This window comes from Anolis carolinensis, chromosome 5 (genome assembly GCF_035594765.1).
Source record: "Anolis carolinensis isolate JA03-04 chromosome 5, rAnoCar3.1.pri, whole genome shotgun sequence".
NCBI classification, from domain to species: domain Eukaryota; kingdom Metazoa; phylum Chordata; class Lepidosauria; order Squamata; family Dactyloidae; genus Anolis; species Anolis carolinensis.
In genome coordinates, this window is record NC_085845.1 from 174,151,969 (window position 1) to 174,172,622 (window position 20,654).

Consider the following 20,654-nt stretch of genomic DNA (forward strand, 5'->3'; position numbering starts at 1 on the left):
TCTTCTTCTTCTACCAAAGTGGGAGATTTGAATGTGGAGGCAGATGATCAGAAAATCAGTCTTAAATTCTGGTTGATGCACAGATTAGCATGGAGCCCCTGTTTTCATGGGTCCCCTGGGCAACTGCCCAGCATAGCTTTGTGTTAAGATGGCTCTGCTTGAGTTCTAGGTCTCGCTCCCTGCCAAGCCATTGCCTATTTGTGCATGAGGCATGCTTTCCAGCCCAAATATTGTATACATGCTATTGTTTCATTGCACACAAGGTGCAGGCACTTCCCCAGACGCTCTTGTCTTTTTCAGAGCAGGTGGGCATGGTGCAGTGGCTGTTAAGGGCTGTTGTGTGCCAGCAAGCAGCTGTGTGGGTGGCATGTTGTTGTTGTTGTTGTCAACATTCTACCCATGACTAGCTGCTTTTCCACTTAGGGGTCAGGATCCCTGCCCAAAAGGAGTTCCTCAACTGCCGCTGCTCTCCTGCGTTCAGGAAGTGCGGTTCATTCTCCAGCTGCCCTGGGGCCTCTGGTTGTTTTCCCTCAGTGGCACCACCTCAACCAGCTGTTGTAGGCGCCTGTGCAGAAGGGGGAAGAGCATTTGACCAAATGTAGCTCATATAGTTACACCTGAGGAGTGGGGGAGGGAGAAGAGTTGCTTCCCAGCTGCTGTAAAAACAGCTGGGCTTGAAGGTAAACTCCATAGCTTCTCTGTCAAAAACACTTTCAAAGGCTCACACTCCGCAGCAGCTGGGAAGGATGGTGGCGACCTGCCCAGCAGCTGTGGCTTATGTCCTCCGATGCTGCAAGGGGGAGAGAGCTTTTACAACAGCTGTCGCCTGCATGGCTGCCTTTGCGGTGGGGGTCCACATGTGGGGCAGGGAGAAGGCCTCCAGTCGTGGCTGAGAGAGAGAGAGAGAGCGGTGGCTTCGGTCGCTCCCCCCCGCTTTGGCAATCCCTTGCACCTGTATTCCAACAACCAGCTGTTGCGCCTGCGCATGCGCGGGAAGGCTGGCAAGGTAGCAGCTGTTGCCTCTTGGGGCGGTTGAGGGGGGCGTCGGAGCGGTGTGCCCACCTCAAAGGCCCTCGGGGGCTTCCCCGCTGCTCTTGAGGGGAGAAGGTTGGAGGCGGAGGAGAGGCCTCTCCACACCCGAAAGGAGGGCGCAGGAGAGGAGAGAGAGAGAGAGACCCCCTTCCCCTCAAGTTCTTTGCGTGGCCCAATCTTTTGCCTCATTATTGCTCTCCTTTCTTGCGACTCTATTCCCCCAATTCTTCCCTTCAAAATGAACCTCTGGGCCGCCTTGCCTCCCAGCAACCCTGTCCCATTCCGTCACGGATGGTAACAAGAGGAAAACCGGTTCCTTGGGCTCCTTCAGACTGCCTTAGAGCCCCCTCCCCCTCCACCCCCTGCTGCTCGTCTCGCCGGGAGTCGTGAGGGCGTGAGCACCCCCCACTCTCAGCTTCTCAAATGTTGCAGCCCACGCGGGGCGGGGGTTTATGTATGTGTGGGAAAACACTGCCGAGGGCTTGTTTGTGTGTGTGTGTGTGTGGGGGGGGGGGGCTGGGGGGGGTAAACGATGGGGTTATAGTTGGGGAGGGGCCGTATGGGGAAGGCAGGCAGGCGGGAGGGCGCACCACACTCACACTCACACTCGCTCTCTCCCTCCAGCCTCCTTCCACGCACGCGCGCAGCCTCCTTCTCCCTCCTTCAATCTCTCCCTCTCCCTCCATCCCTCTCTCTCTCAGATCCAGCCCTCCCAGCAGCGATTGCTAGGAATTTGAATGAAGAGTGGTCCTCTCCCGCTGCTGCTGCCGCTGCCATCTTCCTCCTCCTCCTCCTCCCCCTCCCCTCCTGCTGGATCCCTGGTTGGGATGCAAAACCTGAACTTGGAGAAGCAGCATCTCTCGCGAAGAACCAGGTATGCCTCTCTCTATCTCTCTCTACCCCCCCCCCCCCTTTGGTACATGCACAATGGTGTTGCTGGGTGCATATTGCATTTCAGTCTCCATCTCACCCACTCTGTTCTGGCTAGCTCATCTCCCCGCTTTGGTGTGTGTATGTATGTGTGTTTGTGTGTGTGTGTTGCCTGCAGGAGAAGAGGGATCCGTCCCTTTCCCTTCTCCCCGTTGCCCCCCCCCCCCCCGCTCTCCACCCCCTCTTTCTTCGATCCCTAGGAAGGAAAATGAGGTATCTATGGGAGAAAAAAAAACGTGGGAAGGAGTCTCTGGAAAGGCGATACAGGTGAAGGAAGAGACAGAGAATGAACACATGTGTGTTCCAGCTTGCCCCTGCTCCCTCCCTCCTTGCCTGCCTCCCTCCCCAGTTGAGTTCTTAAGCCTGCTGCCTGCAGCTGTGTTTTGGCTGGATTTCTTTTCCACGATTTGCACGAATATTAGCAGCAGGAGGGAGGGCTTGAGGGTTTGATCCCCCTCCCCATTTGCAACCCTGGTGGTGATGGTGGAGCCTGGTGGTGGCAACAGGAGGAGAATCCCAGCCCTGCATCTTCCTCTGCTTCTGTGTCATCACAGCAAACTTTGGCAGGGGCTCTTTGCAGAGAGGCGGACAGCGCTTGTGCGTGGGTTTTGTGTTTGGGGTGATGGGGAAAAGCCTGGCTCTCTGTGGAAGCGGTTGGCCGAGTCTTGATACAGAAGAGGGTTTCTTTCTCTCTGCATGCGTTCATGTGTGCCTACTGCCCGGTATATAGATATGATATTAAGGTTGACCCAACTGTATGTTCTGGATGAGATGTGGCCATTTGTACCATGCCAGGCGTGGATACTGCTTGGAACGCCTGTACAAGTTTTGAGTGGGCTGTCCATCCAATATGTTTTACATTTTTTTCAAGGGGGTGGGGGGGAGAGTGTTTCTGTGGAAACAGGTGGGTGTATATTTTCTAATAGGCAGAATCCTGCTTTGGGGCACACGGCTCTAAAGAACCGGAACATGGGAAGAAGGCAAACAATTGCAGCACATCCTCACCTCTGGGTGGATAGAGCAAAGCGACTGCTGGTAGTATGTCAGAGCCTTGGTCTAGCCAGAGAGGGGCATAAATCTGAGTGCTGTTGCAGCCCGACGTGCTCAGGAACTGCTAGGCACATGCTTCTTGGAGCCTGCTTGCACATGTGTGTGTGCGCGTGCAAAAGTGCCGATGTAGGCATAATATTGACATTTTTTGATTCTGTTGAGGAAAGGAATGCTTTTTTTTATGTCCCACTAATTTTGAATGGTATCCCCCATTTATATGATTACAGATTTATGCTCCAAGAAATCTATGAATAAATCCATGTTGAACCTTTATAGAAGAAAAAACAGTTCCTCCACCCAGATCAGATTTGAGCAGTGCAGGTAGTAGAGGGGGTTCATATGCATGCTCCTTGGCATAACATAACTGTGCAGGGCAGAGTATATGGGCTGAGGAAATGGTGAACCTATTTGAAATAGGATACGTTAGTCAAAGAGTTTGGTACGATTTGTGCTTTGTATGATTTGTGCTTAGTAAACAGCAGGAGGAGCTGAGAACTAGGGTACTCTATTTGCCCTGGGCATCATGGGACCATATTTTGGTATTTGTAGTGGCGAGTGAATAGCCCCCTCCTGGTCGATCCAGGAAAAGTGCAGCTTGATGAGGTTGCTTACATTTTTCAAGCAAAGGCTATTATTTAAACAAAGCCTGCTCTCTCTCCATTCTCTCCATGATTTCTCACCACCACGGTTCACCTAGTGAGAAGGCCAGGTGATGAAACTGTAGGAGGTAGAGGTTTTGATGGCGATATGATAAAAATCAGACGGAAGGAGGGAGGGAAAAGCAGATCTTGTCTATACTTCCTTGCCTTGGACTGCCTTATGTGCATCATCAGCCTCAGAGATCTGGATACTCTCATTTTTTAAATGAACAGAAGCAAAAAACATAAAAGGAAGGGGTCCTGTAATATTTTTGGCAACTAATCTGCTAGCCTGTGTGATGCTTGTTTGTTTTAGCTCCTTTTCTGAGCTACTCAAATATAGGCAATATATATATGTTTATCTGAAATTGGGGGTCCATTAACACTTGCGTGATAGTGCACTGGAAAGATGTGGCTTTGTCAAATGCCACAAGTTTGGTAAACGTAGACATTTAACTGCTGACAGCCCCGGACATTTAAAAAAGTTTCTAAATTCAACAATGCACTACTGAATAGAGTAATTTAATTCTGAATACTGGTGCTGTGTATTTGAAAAGTGGGGAAATGAATAAATGTGTTTAGGGGCATTCACAAAATTGGTCTGATGTTGTCAGTATGCATATGCGAATGTTCATATTGATCAAAATTTGGACATTAATTGTAACTGTTTCCTGCATTCAACTTCATTCTAAATATGTTTGTTTTTGGAAGTAAATCTTTCGAATCCTCCCAGCCCCTGAGATGTACTTTCACATGTGAATACTTAATGGAAATTCTTCTTTGCGATGGTGGGGAGAGAGTACAGCCCAATATATGTCCTCTCAGAAGTATCTTCCAGGGAAATGGGTGCAGGTTTGCAGTCTAATTGGTCAATTAAAACTGTATAAGAATGTCTTTAGTAACTAGAGTCAGAGATGGCAGGAGTGAGCACTGGATATGGGTCTAAAACAGAAGGATCCTCAGATTTTTGTTGTACTACAACTCCCAGGATCTCTCATATTGTCCAAGTTCACTGATACTCCAGGATATCAAAGCCCAACAACATCTGAGGTGACAAAGAGGGGAAGCTACTGGTTTAAAAGAAGTTGGCCTAAGCATCTGTTCTGTTATGGACTATTTAGGGTGCTCTAGGTACATCTTTTGTCTGTTTCTAATATCCTATGGGAAAATGGGAACCAATAATGATTGCTATCATAGTACTGATTAAAAGAGAAAAAGAACAATTTAAATATGAATAAATGAATTAGGAGAACAGATGGAACTTAGTTGCATGGGTTGTAAAACCAGCATTAAATAGTTGCACTGCTACTGTCACAATGCCTGATGTTCAGCCAGATAATATATTAGTAAAAGGATGGGGAATGCATAGTCCTTTGGATATTGCTGGACTGCAGCTTCACAATTGGGAATTGTAGTTGGGAGAGTTACATTTCCCCAGCTCACCATATACTTTAGTATATGGTGAGGAAAAGGTTTGAGCATGGAAGGCATACACAGAAATGATGGTAGCCTTTTGGGAGAAAGAACTTTGTGGTATGTTGATAATGCAGACCATGAAGAGAGAAAATGCATCTTGTCTTGTTCCTGGTCAAATGTCCTGCTTTGGCTTGATTGGAATTATGTACTGAAGCAGATCTTGGGGGCGGGGATCTTTTTTTGAGCTAAAATTTCCAGCATTTACATTATGGCTCCAGTGGTCATGGTCTTAAAGTTGTGTATACTTGTGGGTGATTGGGAAGCGTAGTCTTAGTAAGGAATGTTTCCAATATCTGGATATTTGCATTTGAATCACTGACAAACCTGCGGTCATGTGCAAGGATGCATAGATCAAAACTGAGTGATCATCTATACTTTGAGTGGAGAATTTCATAGGTTCAATCCTTGGTATCTCTGGTAAAAAAAAAAAAGATGAAGTAGCAGGTTGACAGTGAATATTCTTGACAGCGATATGTCAGAAGGGGAGATATTCCTCTAGACCAGTGGTTCTCAATCTGTGGGTTCCCAGATGTTTTGGCCTTCAACTCCTAGAAATTCTAACAGCTGGTAAACTGGCTGGGATTTTTGGGAGTTGTAGGCCAAAACACCCATAGTTTGAGAACCACTGCTCTAGTCAAAGTCGATAATATTTGGTTAAGATGGTAACAGTATGTTCTAATGGGAACCAACCCATGATGTAGCGTTTAGAGTGTTGGACTATGACTCTGGGGACAAGGGTTTTCATCTTTGTTTGGCCTGGAAACCCACCTGTTGATCATGAACAAGTCATACACTCTTAGGGTGCATCTATATTGTAGAATGAATGCAGTTTGACTCCACTTTAACTGCCATGGCTCAATGCTATGGAATCCTGGGAGTTGTAGTTTGATGAGGCACCAGTACTCTTTGGCAAAGAAGGATACAGACCTTGTAAAATGACAACTCCCAAAATTCCATAGCATTAAACTATGGCAGTTAGAATAATGCCAAGTTGCATTAATTATCCAGTGTAGATGCACCCTCAGATTCAGAAGAGGGCAAAGGCAATTGCCCACTAAACAAACTTTGCCAAGAAAAACCCATGAGAGGTTTGCTGAGGGCAACTATACGTGATTTGAAAGCACACATCAAAATATAAGGCATTCCTTGTTGCTTTGCTTAGTAGGTGACAGAAATGATACTAGCAAACCTAGAGTAGTATATCTCTGTTACAATCTTTCCTACCCTGGTGCCTCCAGATGGGGCTGATGAGAGTTGTAGTTCAAAGCTTGTAGAGGAGTATCAGCTTAGGGAAGGCTGTTCTTTGGAGTTACTTCTCCTGGTTGGCATTTAAATAACTCTGAGTATGTGTGTGTGTGTATACATATTTACTGCAATATAGTTGCCTATATGGGTAAGCTATATAGGTAAAATATGTAGTTCATTATCTGTCTCCTGCTTTACTTCTGGGAACAGGGACTTATTTAATCATTACAGCATCTGTGTTATGTAGGTTAGCTGAAAGGCAGAGACTTGCCTAAGGCCACTTACAAAGCTTCTCAGCAAAGTAAAGATTTAAATTTGGTTTTTTTTATTTCTAATTTGGGTTTTTTTGCCTCATATTTGCCATGCAGACTTAAAAGCCTCGAAGGATTGTATTTGCTGGTGCTATTTGAACCTTCTCCCCAAAAGACTTTATCTCACACAACCATCTGCCATAGAAGACTAATATGCTGTACAGGTTTTTGGATGTCCTTCTGGGGCCCTTTTTGAAAATCCCAGGATCCCATAAAAATCCTGGGATTTTCAAGTGCAAGTGAAATTACATAGTGTGAAAGGATTTTTAAATCAATTATTATTCTAGCATTTGGGGGAGAGACTTGCCACCAAAACAATCTTTGAATACATTACTAGGTTCACCATTTCCAAGAGGGGCCACCACTGACGGGACGGGATCTGAGATTCAACATTTTAATTATCTCGCACGTGTCCCTAAATTAGCAAAATTCTAGGTCTCTGTGCTAAATGAAACCAGCTGCCTCCAATGAGGTGGGATCTAGGAGGAATCATATTAAAATTTACAATTTAGTGCATTGTGTGAAATGGCTGCTGCAAATGAAGGTCTGGGAGCTACCATTTTGATTTCTCAGGCTGGATCTACACTGCCATATAATCAAATTTCAGAATGCAGATTAACTGCTTTGAACTGGATTATATGAGTACACTGCCATGGAATCCAGTTCAATGCAGTTAATCTATATAGAAAAACTGGATTCTATGTCAGTGTAGATGGGGCTACACAGTTCTCAGAATAGTGTTAATTGCAGACATTGTGGGAAATTAAAATAGTGTCATCATCTAAATGCTGCTGCTATCACCCTTTAAACTTGCCAGGAGTAAGAAGAGGAACTTTTCTGAGTTTCACTTCACACCCGAAATGGGCCCTGATGCTGGGCAATGGACAGACATTTGGGGGGCCTCCTTGCTGCCTCTGTGTCTCTGAGAATACAAACTAGAGACTCTTTCTCAGCCCAATGTCCTTCATTGTCTATTGAATTACTCCTTTTTCATCCGCAAGCACCGTTTCCCCATGGTGACTGGGGACAATGGGAGTTGTAGTTTGACACATCTGGGTTACACTAAAGTAGAGGAAGTTCATGTATATACACAAAATTCCATTGTGGATGACTTTTTGGCAGAGAATCAAGAATGTCTTTCAATAAAGTTTATATACAATAATAGATCTGTTGTTGTTGAAGAATCACTGATAAATGTCCCGGGGAGACAGAGAGCATTTGAATGAAAAACAATGTTTTTTGATTCTCTTCCGCCAGTGGAAAGAAGTCTTGAGACGTGCAAATATTGTCAGAGAGTGGATAGAAAGTATATGCTATATATCAAGTAGAGGTATCTAACTATAAGCTGAAGTGCAAAAGATAAAAGGCTATCTTTTTTTTAGTCACGGTTTCCTGTGAAGTAGCTGTCTTCAGAATCTGTTGCCGTGAAAACAACAAAGAGTCTGTGGTGTTTTAAAGACTTGCAGATTAATCATGGCATAAACTGGTGGACAAGAGTCCACAGGACAAGAACAGACCATGTTTTCTTGGAGGTGGTTTTTTTCCAGTGAAATCTTAAAATTAGGCTGGCTGTGAATGCCATAACTCATAAATGTTGGTGCTGACAGTTTGAGAAAAGGAGGGGAGGTTGTCTAAGAGACGGAGTGGGTTTTGTTACTTTGAGTAAACAAACTGCAGCAATATTTACTTCTGCCCTTACTTTGCCATTGGTTGTTTTGGTTTTTGTTTAAAATAATATTTTGCATGATTTTCCATTTAGAAAGAATCTCAGAATGATGTAGAAGAAAATCCATTGCTAAAAGTAAGAAAACAATGATAACAACTGTTAAAACTATAGGTTACTATATTCATTCAATGATTCTGTAGCTCATTCCAGAACAAATGTGATACAGTGTTCCCTCACTACTTCGCGGTTCACTTTTCGCGGATTCGCTGTTTCGTGGTTTTTCAATGAACTCTAAAAAACTATTATAAATCATTAAAAATTACAATTTACAGCCTAAGAAAGGGAGGAAGGAGAAGCCAAAGGGAGAGAAAAGGAGTCCAAGCAGCAACAGGAGGAGAAGGAGGCAATTTATCAACACACAATTGGTTGATAAAGACTTAAAATAGTGTATAACTACTAAAATAATGTATAAATATTAAAATAAATATAGTGTCCCTACCTTGCGGATTTTCACTTATTGCGGATGGTACTGGAACCTAACCCCAGCGATAAGTGAGGGAACACTGTATAGCAGTTTGAACATTGGACCAGGACTCTGCTCAGGCATAAAAACTCACTGGATGACCTTGGGCAATTCATACTCTTTCAACCTAAAGGAAGGATTGGAAGATGCTCCCTGAAAAAGTCTTGCTAAGAAAACCCTATGCTAGGATTACAATGAATCTTGAAGGGTTATAACAACATAGAACCATAGAGTTAGAAGAGATCCCAAGGGCTAACGGTCCCGCTATGCACAATCAAAGCATTCCTGACACCCAGCCTCTGCTTAAAAACCTCCACTCCACAACACTGAAGTCATGCACCTGCATCTAGTGGTTTTGGCTGTTACAATGGGAATGAATTCATTCAGACAGAAAGGTTTAGTCCTCCTTGCTCCTCACTAAAAGGTCTAGGAAGAAAAGGAGCAACAACAATAAGTGGTTGCTAGGAATCAACCATTTATTGTACTAAAGATTGGGACGTTTTGCTCTGCGGTCACGTTTTGGTTTGAACACAAAAATTAACAAGCAAAGTGATTGAATATTGCTGCACTTACAGCTGGGCAAGGACATGGGAGAGGGCCTTTCCTGCTTCCACCTTCACCCCCCAATTATAGAACACCATTCCCTTAGATACCTGATGGGCACCAGCATTGTTGCTGTTTAAATGACAAGTAAAAACATGGCTTTTCATGAAACTATTTGGTTTTAAAACAACCTTCCAGAATCGAGCTTTTAAACTCTTTTAACCTGTCTTTCAATTTGTTAATTGTTTGATGTGGTTCTTAGTCTTTTAAAATTATTTTTATTCATTTTGGATTACATTTCTTATATTTTATTTTCGCCACCCTGAAAACTTCAGATAAAGGGTGGGGTATCAATGTATTTTAATAAACAATAAAATACATTTTAAAACCAACTCAGTGCAATAATTGCAAAAAAGAAATGCATAAATAAACCTGGCTTTATGTAGTGCATTTTTGTAGGTGAAATATTGGACATATATCTGGATCTAGGAAACCAGAGTTCAGACTTCTCCCCATAGCATGGGGCTGGGGAAGCCACCAGATTTCAGATGCCCTTCTCCTCTATCAAAATAGGAATGTCAGCAACCTACCATGCGTGATAATTGTGAGATTAAGCAAGGTAAAGATCATGTAGCAGTTGGCACATTAACAATCTTTCACAAATGAATGATGATCCTAATGGGTAGGAGGTTAAGCTTCAAGAAACACTTCTGTCCTTATTTTCTCAGTGGAGGGCTAAACTGGCAAGAATGTTTTCATGAGAACATTTGTTCTTTTTCCTCAGAAAATGAGACTGATAAATCAGTGTTGAAAAAGACCATTGACAATTTTCTGTGGGCTTGTTTGCCCCATTGCAACTGAAGAGCTTGGGAAATTTGATTTTTTAAAATTACAAGTCATGAAAATCTTCAGCTTTCATGAAGTAAATTAACTACTTGGCAAATTCATGCCCCATGACCATCCTGGTTGGGGGAATCTGAGAACTGTCATTCAAAAGAATAAGTGTTCCAAGCTCTGTTGTGTAGAAAATCCATGAATATTTGCAATCGCATTAGCCTTGCATTTTGGTCACTGATTCAGGACTCACGAGTGAGTACACTGTTAGATTCATCACACCAAATGCTTCACAATCAGTGTTTGCTGTTGTATGCCAATGTTAAAATCTCAGCAGAGTTCAGTGTGTACAATGCATTGGCCGATCTGTACCTCTGTCTCACTACAATCCTTGTGATTCTAAGCTATCTCTTGCCTCCCACCCTCTTGATTTCTCCTTCTATTCTACCAAAGGCAGAGCTGGTTTTCTGAGAAGGCCATAATTTGGCTGTCAACAGCATAGCATAAATAATGAATTTGCCAGCATGAACATCTGAGATGAAGGATGGTCTTAGAGTTAATATGAACTGCCTCCCTTGTTACAGTCACAGGAGGGTTTGTCCCATTCAGGATTCCATTAACAATGGAGAGCAGAAGGAGTGCAGAATGGTCCTTCTTGGAGCGTGCCAGGGACACAATGAAATGCAGAGGGGCCTATGAGGACAGCTGGCAATAGGGCACTGATGGGACAAGAAACTTTTAATATTGAGCTGCAGAGACCATTTCTGACACCCTCTTCTGTATATGTTATCTGCTAACGGTTAACACAGGGGTCCCCAAACTAAGGCCCGGGGGCCGGATGCGGCCCTCCAAGGTCATTTACCTGGCCCCCGCCCTCAGTTTTAGACTCAGGCTCCCCCAAAGTCTGAAATGACTTGAAGGCACACACCAACAACAACAGTTCTACTTAACTTGACTATGTCATTGGCCAGAAGCAGGCCCACACTTCCCATTGAAATCCTGATAGGTTTACTGTATGTTGGTTAAAATTGTTTTTATTTTTAAATATTGTATTGTTCTTTCATTTACTAATATTGTGCTATGGTAATAATATAATATATTGTGTATACATATAATATTGATAATACAGTAGAGTCTCCTTATCCTAGCTCACTTATCCAGGGTTCTGTATTATCCAAGGCAGTCTGCCTTTTAGTAGTCATTGTTTTTGTAGTAAATGTTGCAATGTTTTGGTGCTAAATTTGTAAATACAGTAATTACTACATAAGATTACTGTGTATTATACTGCTTTTCCTGTCAATTTCTTGTAAAACATGATGTTTTAGTGCTTAATTTGTAAAATCATAATGTAATTTTATGTTTAATAGGCCTTTTTCTTAATCCCTCCTTATTATCCAAGATTTTTGCTTCTCCAAGGTTCTGCTGGCCCGTTTATCTTGGATAAGTGAGACTCTACTGTAATGTTATAATGTAATACAATATAACATTTATTTATTACAGTATTTCTACCCCCGCCCTTCTCACCCAATAGGGGACTCAGGGCGGCTGATAATAATAATAAGACAATATAATAATATTAATTATATATTATATATTAAATGTAATATTACCAATAATATTACGGTATAGTGGTTTGGTATAGTAATATATAATGCTAATATTGTGCTATGCTAATAATATAATATAATGTATGTACATACAACTTGTAAGCCGCTCTGAGTCCCCTTCAGGGTGAGAGAGGATGGGGTATAAATGTAATAAGCAAACAAATAAATAATCATTGGGGGGTGTTCGCACTACAAATAAGACATGCACAGTGTAAAATTTGTTCTTTTTTTTTTTTCAAATGATAATTCGGCCCCTCAACAATCTGAGGGACCATGAACCGGCCCTCCACTTAAAAAGTTTGGGGACCCCTGGGTTAACACAAGCAAGCTACTAGTGATGAAGAGTGTCAGAGTATCTTTTCAAAATAATGCCAGGCTATCTCTTGTATTGTAGGACATTTGCAGTGGTTAGAAAAGAGCTGTGTTTAGATTAAGACACAGAGGTAGCAAATTCTTAATAACATTCCTTAGTTCCTCATTCTTGGATTCCCACCAAGGATCTAAAAAAGCAACTGAAGAGACCTTCAGGAAAACCATGGAAGCCAAGTTGATTCTGCCTCTTCCCACCTCGAGAAGTGGAATGTCAAAAATATACACACTTCAACTTCTCCCCATAAACCCACCGTCCTTTTTTGGGTACAAGGATAACTCTTGCTGTCCTGCTGTCTGAGGAGGGAAGCAAAGCATTTCCACCAGAACTTATTGCATATGGTGTGGTAGAACACAACAAGCCAACTGTCATATAGGAAGAGCATCCACTGCATAGGAGGAAGACTCAGTAGGAATAGATGTATCCCTGTACTTTCCCAGCATCGGATATGCTGCTTTGGGGGTCAAAAAAGAGGAGGCAGCTATATGTCCTCTCTTGAAGCACAAGCAACTTTTTAGGCCTTCTCTCCCATAGTGCCTTGGCTCTAAAGACTCTTCTCGCTAGACGTGCAAAAAATAGCTCTAGATAAGAGACAGTTTCTGGAGAGATAGGTGCATCTTGCTACAGCCCTCTCCTCCGGCTGGGACTGCTTCCACTGCACCTGCTACTGCCTGTTGTAGTCCTCGCTTGATTGTCATCATGATCATCATCTCTATCTCCGTCCTCTCTTTATCCTATATCCAGGAAGGATATGGGTGAGCAAGTGGCCAGCCATCTCCCTCTGAGGCATATAGGGGTGCTTTTCTTGCCACAGAAGCTATCACTCAGAGTAGTCGATTCTTTTCTTCGTGAATGAGCTAGCTCTGAAGAGTAGCCTATAGTGGCAGCTCTAAGAAATGTTAATCTGTTTCAGATTACCCAGGAATCTATCAGTACCTGATCTGCTTTCCATCCATCTCTACAATAGAGCACATTTAATTTGCACCTTGGAAGAAGGAAGCATGAAAGCTTGACTTCAGTGGCTACTTTAAAAAAAGGGGAACGAGAGAGAATTGCTGTGAAGCCCCAACAAAATGTTATGGAGCACTGGGAATGTGTTTCCCAATGAAGGACCTAAGAGCATCTCTTTGCTGAGCCTTAGGGCAATTGTCATGCATTTCCCCTCCGACAAGCTTTTGAGGGAATTTGGAGGCCAGTGAGCAACATTATTGCTGCTGTCCTGCATTGCTATCGGGAATTGTTTTGTATGACTGATGTTGTGGTGGTTATACTTGGCTTTGTTTGTTTGTTTTGAAAACTGCTCTGTATTCTTTAAAAATATAAAATATTTAAATACGTACATTGGAGTTGGAGACTCAGGAGGCCTGTTATGAATTTCTAGTTCTTTTGCATGCGTTCTTTGTGCATTCAGAGTACAAGCATTCTTCTCCTTCACAGGGATCTGTCCTCATGCAAAGATACCTTAATGTTTTTGCTGTGCGGCACGCAATGCGCAGATGAGTGCTATCTTGAATGTAGAGGTATTAAGGTAGTGCATATAGATAAGTGTTTTTTCCATTGCTGATGTCAGCACACCATGGTATTTGCATATTTCTGGGTATCATGAGCCACAGATGGCTTCTGCTCAGAGGAACAAGACTGCTGAGCTTCTTCTGCCTTATAATGACTCAGACCATTAGTCCATCACTTCCGATAAAGTTTCCTCTGATTGACAACAGCTTTTCACGTTCTTAAGTCAAGACCTTCCCTTGGAGATGGCAGAGATTAAACTCAAAAATATGCATAGTGATTCTTTACCACTCTGCTATAAATTATTTCATAAGAACTGGACAGTATGTTTTTTAAAAGAAGAAATGCTAGAGAGGTTGTTGGATCACTAATCTTTGGGATTTCCAGGGCCCGAAGAACTACTTTACAGCTTCCATGTAATGGCATAGCAGTGTTTCCCACAGACAGTCAAGTAAGCCTGAGCATCTAAAGAAAGCAAAGCAAGACCATTTTGTTCATGAGAAAAACCATCTCAGGTGGAAGGGTGAAATTATAATTCTTGTTAGTTCTTTGATCCTGTGTTTTAAGGTTTTATTGAGACTTTTGCTCTCTTTCACAGTACCAAACCATGGGGATGGAATGTGTATATTTTTAAAAATATAAAGAACAAGGCTCACCTAGACATCTGGTCACCAGGCAGGTGGCTAATTGCACCCATAGTCTCCAGTGAGAGATGTCAGATCTCCAAAAATCAGATGTTGCCTCTAGTTTGCTGTTGCACTGTGGGTGTATTGTAAGTTGTAATGTTTTACAGAGAACATGGTCAAAGAAGGTAGTACAAAATAGATGCACTTTTATGTGAAAAGGAAAATGGGATGGGAATGGAGGAAATAAAGTCAATGGTTCCTACACAAAACTATTGATGTCAAAACCAGCACAAATATTCAACTAAGCCAACTTAGTTTCATAATGCATTCTTGACAGTGGTGGTGAAGTGAATGTGCTTTAGGTTGTATTCTAAACTGTAAAGAAGCTATCCAAGGTATTTAGATTAAGGGTGCACCCACAGTGTAGTATTAACGCAGTGCGACTTCACTTAACAATTTTGTGCATTAGACAAAGTTTGTGTATACTGAACAAGCAGAAAGCAAAGATGTCACTATCTCAACTACCCATGTGTACAATTGTGCATTTTGGAAAATTTTGGAATTGGTATTCCAGATAAGGGACACTCAACTTGTATATATTATGAATGCAAAGGATATGTTCTATAAAAAAGGAAGTGGTAATCATCAGTTGTTTGATACAAGTAATAGATTCACATTACACAACAACATCATTTTGATGTCATTTTAACTGCCATGGCCATGTGTCGTGGAGTCCTGGGATCTGTAATTTTATGAGATGCTAGGAATTCCTGCTGAAGCAGCCTATACTGTAGTTCAAGAGGATGCACTAGATATTTTAAGTACTTCACCAAACTACAGAAGCCCCCAGATGGCGTAGTGGACTAAGTGACTTGAAGGTTGGGTTGCTGACCTGAAAGCTGCCAGGTTCGAATCCCACCTGGGGAGAGTGTGGATGAGCTCCCTCTATCAGCTCCAGCTCCATGCGGGGACATGAGAGAAGCCTCCCACAAGGATGGTAAAAACATCAAAACATCCAGGCGTCCCCTGGGCAACGTCCTTGCAGACGGCCAATTCTCTCACTCCAGAAGCAACTCCGGTTGCTCCTGACACAAAAAAAAAACAAAACAAAAACCAAACTACAGATCCCAGTGTTCCACCAGACAAAACTCTTGTCATCAAAGTGGCATCAAACTGTATAGTATGAATACATTGAATGTGATGTTTGTAATGCAATATGCCATGTACCTATTATCTGCCAACCATCTTAGTTTATGTGTGTTTTCCATTCTTATTCATTAAAAATGACACCAAATCAACTCCATGCTCAGACCTTTTTTCTAAATGACAGAACATATTTCATGGCTTCTTTCATTAAACGATCTCCTAGCAACATATTTATCTCAAGACATTTTGCTGCCTAAGGAAAAAAATGGCAACCTCCACTCACCTATCCAAGTCAAGGTGCATAATACTCAACGTGAGATTATTTTCATACATGAAACAGAAAATCCCATGAGCACTTTTCTCTGTCTCTGGAAGCAAAAATTACAACAGCTCATTTAATGGGTCTTAATTCATCTTCCTTTTGTGACATGCTAAATCAGCCATCAAAGGCAGATACATCACTCTGCTTTAGAAAAAGGTCAACACTTCCCAAAAGTCCACATATTTTAGGTTTTAACAAGGTTTACGTACAAGGTTTTGCGGATGAATTGTCTAAGTATATTATATTATATTGCTTTAAATGTATTTATTATATTATGCTAAACTGCTTAATTGTTTTAATTGCTTATGTTTTTATCCTTTGTATTGTATATTGGCATTGAATCTTGCCAGACTGTGAGCCGCCCTGAGTCCCTTCGGGTGAGAAGGGCGGCATAGAAATGATGGAAATAAATGATAAATAAGTAAATTAATATAAATACTTCTGGTTCCAAACATTTTAGATAAGCGATATTCAACCTGTGTCATGCAAACATAGTCTCATTAACTAGGGCCAGCCTGACGCTTAGGAAAATGGTGCATTTGTCCCATTTGTCCCAAGTTTCTGTATGAAACTTGTACCCCACACAACGTATGCCAGTATTAAATTTCCATAATAGAATTGTGGGGGGAAAGCAAAACACCGCAAAGATGAATTATAATGCTATACAGCAGTGGTTCTCAACCTGGGGTCCCCAGATGTTTTTGGCCTTCAACTCCCAGAAATCCTAACAACTGGTAAACTGGCTGGGATTTCTGGGAGATGTTCTGAAAACATCTGGTGACACCAGGTTGAGAATCACTTCTATACAGTGAAGCAACAGATCCCACATTCAGATTAAGTAATCATTGCATGTACACACATACACACTTTGCATACTGTTGCTACTGCTGTGAAATATCCTAGACATTTTTTCCAGTAGACTCAGATCAACCAAAAGGAGTATTCTGAGATCGTGAATGAGGCAGGGCAGTGAGTGCACAAGGGAGGGATTGCTGGGAAAAAATCCCTATTTTCTCAGCTCCCAAAAGCCATTGTGGCTGGGGGATTCTGGGACTTGTATTGTTGAAGGCTTTTATGGCCAGAATCACAATCTCTGAGGATGCCTGCCACAGATGTGGGTGAAACATCATGAGAGAAAGCTTCTGAACATGGCCATACAGCCCGAAAGACTCATAGCAACCTAAATTTTGGGAGCTGTAGTAAAAACTATTTTTTTTTCAAAGCTCTATTTCATTTTATTAAGTTTTTTTCTTGAGTGAGGTGTAAGGAATGTGGATGAAGGGCTGTAGACAGTCAAGGCAACAAAGGACTATGGTGGCACTCATAATAATTTGAAAGAGAACTGAAGTTGGCTAACTCCCCCCCCCCCCCCCCCCCGGCCAATTAAACTCTGTCCCCCAGTGTCAAAGACATATAACTGGGTGTCTCTGTATGACATTATTCAGAAACATTCTCTTGGTTCCTGGAGTTAATAGTTCTCTCTATACTGCTCTAGAAACTGCTTCCAATTCTGGGTGTCATGCTAGCACAGCGATGTTGACAAATTGGAGGGAATTCAGTAAAAGAGCAACAGCAAATGATTAAGGGGCTGGATAGATTGATTTATGAGGGATGATTAAAAGAACTAAATATGCATAGCTTGACTAAACAATGATAGGAGAGACAACGGTTTACAAGTATTTGCAAGGCATAAACACCAAGGAGGGGAAGATGAGGAAGTGTTATTTCTGAGGGCACTTGAAAGTTTAATAACTCCTAAGAGCAACATGATGAAAGAAATAGATAGCAGGATTTCAGCTTGCATTTGTGGGGGACTTTCCAAACTGCATGGATCACATGGATGTGGAAGGTGTGGCTGGTGACAAAATTGGTGCTGGCTTAGTGTGTAGGAGAACCATGTAATAACCCAAAGAACTATTTCAGTAAAAATATTGAAGTTTTTACAACTTCAATAATTATTTGATAGTTATGCATTCTGGGGCATTCAGTAGGAGTTGTAGTTCCAATGTTAACTTTGTTAGGCAATGAAATGTTCTAAACCTTTTCCAATCTGCACAGCAAATTCTCTTGGTTCTTTGTCTGTGTTTCAAGTGCCTTCAGTTTGGAAGGTGTTCATATTGCTTTTCACAGGCCAGTCCTCTCTTAGAAGGGCATATAGTCCAAGTAAAGTAGAAATACATTAGAATCATATTAAAAGGTCTCTGATGTTGTCCTAGTAGACAGTAAACAGCAAGACTGCTAACAGATTGAACAAATACAGCAGTTATCTGTCTCAGTTTTCTCATACTTATGCACTGATCAACAGATTTGGATTAGTATTACTATTTGTTATATCCCTTCTTTTTGCTAGGTATAAATGGCCAACAGGCAAATGAAAGAAAATACTAAAAAGTACTGGGAGGTTTTCTTGAGATGGTTATTAGAGATGGCAATCTGAGAAACATCTTTGCATCACTGCTAGCAACACGAGTGTTGCCATGTGTATGTTATATATAAGTGTCCCTGAGGAAGAGGACATGTTTAAAATGGTTACACATTGGTTACTCATTGAGGGTGTGTGGGCACAGGTCTGCCTTTAATTATTTTTCTCTTGATGAAAGCAAGTCATATCCTTTCCTAGGCTGATACTGGAAACCAATCATTTGGTTAGCATTAATTCCACAATGCCCTACATCTTCTGTTTGTACAGGGATAGGTCTATCTTGACTGAATTTTCCATGTCTGTCAAGAATTTAATAACAACAACAACAACTTTATTTTTGTACACTGCCTCCATCTCCCCGAAGGGACTTGGTGCAGCTTACATGGGGCTAAGCCCAAACGACACAGTTTAAAATGTAATGTACATAAAAATGCAATTCAACAATGTGACAAGGTGAGATCTATATTGGAGGGCTCGTGAGTTCATGCTGGGGATGATGGGAGTTATAGTAAAGCACTACTGGAGTCACTGTTTGGGTAACACTGCTATACCCAAGGTATCTATCATAACTAAGGTATTGTTGAACCCCAATTACTGAGAGTGGTAAGCGTTGGTAGAATCCTCATGCTTCATGTTGGAATTCTTCTAATGAAATCCACAATCCAAAAAAATTGGCAATGCTGCTATACTCAAGATATCTATCATAAATAATGTGTTCGGTAAGAGCTAGCTAGGGCTTAGCTAGGTACCATGTTATGCTGGCATCTGAAAAAGGGCTGAAGACCCATTGCAAAGGACTAGTATTCACAGCCCCAGAGACTGGAGTAGCTGCTATTCCAATCTCTGGAGAGATGCAACTGCCAGAACCCCCAAACAACTGTCCAGAGTATTGTTGGCTATACTGCAAACAATAACTTTCCAAGCTCTAGACAGACCTACAGTTCTGTGAATTGAAGCACAATGGTTAAGTGAGTTAGTCACTGACACTTCCATTATGAAAAGAGCTGGATAACAGGTATGAATGTCTCGAGTGTTGCAAATCTCTTAAGGCTTTGTGATGTGTTCGCAGCATTCCTATTCACGATGGATGTAAAGGTGAATGACAGTGCTGCATGTCCCAGTTGTCTGTTAAATAGAAGTTGAAAATAACATCTAGAAATCTGAGAACTTCGTTTTCTTTTTCTTCTTTTCAAAAATAGTTCTAACCCTCAGGGTTACAAAGAGAAACAATGTTAGTGTTAAAAATGTGGAGGATTGATTGGATCATGTTAGAAACCAAAGCCCCAGTGAGCCTGGAACTGCACGTGTAGGAGGATCCGGTCCATCATGTACTGAGGCCCTGATGGGTTCTGATAATAAAAAGATATTTGCTCTGAAATGCTTATCGCCATGATGAAGCAAGGGGTTTGGGGAGGTCAGAGAGAATTTGTTTTGCCAGAGGCAATATAATGCTGGAACAACAGGTTGAGTGATTGTTTTTATGTGCCTTCATGTCATTTCTTACTTATGGTGCCCCTAAGGTGAACTTATCACAGCTGTTTCTTGGCAAGATTTCTTCAGAGGAGCTTTGTCTTTGTCTTTTGTTTAGGCTGAGAGACTGTGACTTGCCCAATGTCACCCAGTGGGTTTTTATGGCCAAGCAGGGATCTGAATCCTTGTCTTTAATACTTTAACCCAGTGCTTAAACTATTACAGTATGCTGACTCTCTTGAGTGGTTTGTGGTATGAATTTCATGAAAATCAACCCTAGAGCCTGACTGCTACAGTATTTTTCATGTTGCGGGGAGGCGGGAAAGCCATGCTGGTCTGTTGCCGCATATCAGAGGGTCTTCTGGCAACTGATAGAATAAAATGAGAAACTTCATCCTAATTGTCCAATAAAATTAGTTGTTTGAAAGTGACATAAAGCTGTTGTTTTGCTTTCCTTCCCACCTACCCTAATTCCAGAATCTGTTACAGTGGGGATATCAGAGTTAGCCAAGGAGAAAAGAGAGATACAAATGCTGATGGTGGTGGGGGTGATGTTGACAGTGATGAAAATAATTTTCAGTGGTTACAAGGATTCAGTTTACCCTAGTGGCCGTGCAAACTTGGGGGTTCTGGTTGTTGTAGTCCAGAAAGGTAATGCTTCCCAAGCTCTGTTGGGAATATTTGGTTGGTGTGGTATGAAAAGGCGCTTTAGAAAGGAAAAAAAAAAACCCAGTATGTGAGTGCTTGTTCTGGGATGGATCAGTTGGTGAGAATCCCCTCTTATGATGTTTCCCATTCTTCATATTGTGACCACTGTTCTATCTAGCTGGCATCACAGTTCATTTATCTATTTTATTTGTTGGTTACTGTTTCTGCCACAAGATAGTGAAAGCCATGTAAATGAGAGCACCTGTGTGCCCTACTTAACAGAGGG

The 20,654-nt window shown here is 42.0% G+C and overlaps 1 protein-coding gene across 11 annotated transcripts in view; it reads left to right on the top strand.

Annotated features, from left to right (window-relative positions):
- Positions 1-824: 824 nt before the first annotated feature.
- elfn2 (extracellular leucine rich repeat and fibronectin type III domain containing 2) overlaps positions 825-20,654 on the top strand; it is a 225,496-nt gene continuing 205,666 nt past the window's right edge. For 8 of the 11 annotated variants that reach the window (XR_001730290.2, XM_016993678.2, XM_016993680.2 and 5 more), the window contains exon 1: positions 1,603-1,906. The gene's annotated coding sequence lies outside the window, so the exon portion shown is untranslated. Of the gene's footprint in view, positions 1,007-1,040; positions 1,427-1,468; positions 1,487-1,602; positions 1,907-20,654 lie in introns of those variants that run through there. The other 3 variants (XM_008110671.3, XM_008110673.3, XM_008110675.3) reach the window with 3 other exon arrangements.